We start from the raw sequence: 2,634 nt of genomic DNA, 5'->3' as shown, positions 1-2,634 counted from the left end.
GCGTCTCCTTAAGCCATATTTAATCTTCAAATAAAGACAATAACAAGCTGGGTGTGGTGGCTCACTCCTGTAGTCCTAACACTTTGTGGGGCTGAGGTGGGAGGATCTCTTGAGCCTAAGAGTTCCAGAGCAGCCTGGGCAACATAGTGAGACCATGTCTCTACCAAAAATAAAAATAAAAATAAATTAGCCAGGTCTGGTGGTCCCAGATACTGGGGACTAAAGTGGGAGAATTGCTTGAGCCCGGGAGTTCAAGGCTGCAGTGAGCCGTGATTGTGCCACTGCACTCCAGCCTGGGCAACAGAGTGAGAACCTGTCGGAAAGAAAGAGAGAAAGAGAAGGAAGGAAGGAAGGAAGGAAGGAAGGCAGGCAAGCAGGCAATAACAAGGTCATAGTTCCACCTAACATGATACAATTATCCTGTGTACAACTGAAAACACACTAGTCCCTTCTCCAGTAGAGGAGGTAAAGTTCTTGAGTGATGTTTACTCTTCTCCTGATATTCCATAATTTAAATATCATGATATAAAATTATGAATACTTAAAAATATTGATATAGCCGGGTGCGATGGCTCACGCCTGTAATCTCAGCACTTTGGGAGGCCAAGGCGGGTGGATCACAAGGTCAGGAGATCCAGACCATCCTGGCTAACACGGTGAAACCCCATCTCTACTAAAAATACAAAAACAAAATTAGCTGGGCTTGGTGGTGGGCACCTGTAGTCCCAGCTACTTGGGAGGCTGAGGCGGGAGAATGGCATGACCCCAGGAGGCGGAGCTTGCAGTGAGCCACGATGGTGCCACTGCACTCCAGCCTGGGCAAAAGAGTGACACTCTGTCTCAAAAAAAAAAATTAGATAGATAGATAGATAGATAGATAGATAGATACATACATACATACATAGGAAGATATAAAGTCAAAACAGCTAGTTTATCTTACATGATAAAGGAATAGGAGGGAAAAAAACCTGCCTTTGCTTAATATGTGTATATATACACACAAATGTATTTTTTGGGGGTGGGGGACAGGGTCTTACTCTGTTGCCCAGGCTGGAGTGCAGTGGCACAATCTTGGCTCACTGTCACCTATACCTTGCTGGCTTAGGTGATCCTCCTGCTTTAGCCTCTTGAGTAGCTGGAACTACAGGCACATACCACCACACCCAGCTAATTTTTGTATTTTTAGTAGAGACAGAGTTTTGCTATGTTGGCCAGACTGGTCTCAAACTCCTGGGCTCAAGCAATCTGTCCGCTTTAGCTTCCTAAAGTGCTGGGATTACAGGTGTGAGCCACCGCACCTGGCCACAAATGTGTTCTTAACAAAATAGGGAGGAAATTATTTTGACAATTATAATCCTTGAGTCTATAACTGGTCACATGGTTGTAGCTGTTGTTTATAGTTAACTTCTATTATCTATACTGTATTCTCTCTGCCTTCAGTAAGCACCTCAACTGATCATAGTTCTTTACTTGGTGGGGTCACCCAAATCTTCGTTCCTGAAGGATCTGGGCCATTTGAAGCCCTGCCTGATTTGAGTTGTAGTTTCCCATTGACTTTAATCACAGGGCATGGTAATACTAAGAGGTACCCCAAGGGATCTCCTGTATTCCAGACATATTATTTCTTACCAGCATTGTGGAGTATCCAATTTGGTAGTCCAGATCAATCATCCCAGCCAACACCATAACTCCCTTCTTGGTCTGTTGACCCAGAGTCTTAAGGCAGCCAAAGGGAGCAGGTGGTAGTCTTACTTACAATGTAATGAAATCATTGTTGTGTCTCCTGATTAAAGCATTTCTCCCTATGGAACTAAAGACCTTTGGGTCGGCAGAGCATGTCTTGGGAACAGGAAGCAAAAATTTTGCTAGTGGATCACTAGGGGTAATGGTGAGTGCTGCCACCTCCATTTCCACCCCTTGATCGCTGGACCCATGAATTCTATTTCTGGGAGAAACAGTACCATATATTGGATGCTGATTCAGAAGAATATACAGCCTTCTGGAGAACTCTGCCCCAGCTCTATAAGGTATTGTCATGTAATGGGCAATATAACTGCATCTTCAAAAGGCCATTCCACCATTCTATCAAGCCAGCTGCTTCAAGATGATGGGGTCATTGTAAGACCAGTGAACTCCATGAGTATGAGCCCACTGCTGCACTTCTTTAGCTCTGAAGTGAGTTCCTCGGTCAGTCCACAGATGACAGTTTTGGTGGAAGCAATAGAGACAGTGTCAAGCATGTGAAAATGGGAGATACTGTGGCCATCTTAAAAAAAAATCTGCTATAGATACTGAAAAATCATCTCATAACATTCAGCAGCTTTTCCTTTTGAAAGCTCTTAGATCAAAATAAATAGAAGGATGAATACCTATGCAAAATAATTGAAAGCAGCATCCCAAAGAAATACTTGTGCACCCAGGTTCATAGCAGCATTATTCACAATAGGTCAAACAACCCAAGTCTCTGAGGTTACAGTGATCTGAGATTTATTCATGTCGGATGAATAGTGATCTGCTGAATAAACAAATGTGTTATATACATACAATGGAAAATTATTCAGCCTTAAAAAGGAAGGAGATTCTGACACATGCTACAACATGGATGAAGCTTGAGGATATTATTCAACCTTAAGT

The sequence above is a fragment of the Theropithecus gelada genome, chromosome 13, assembly GCF_003255815.1.
Source record: "Theropithecus gelada isolate Dixy chromosome 13, Tgel_1.0, whole genome shotgun sequence".
Classification (NCBI taxonomy): Eukaryota; Metazoa; Chordata; class Mammalia; order Primates; family Cercopithecidae; genus Theropithecus; species Theropithecus gelada.
The sequence above is the reverse complement of the archived record's forward strand: the minus strand, read 5'-3'. Positions refer to the sequence as shown.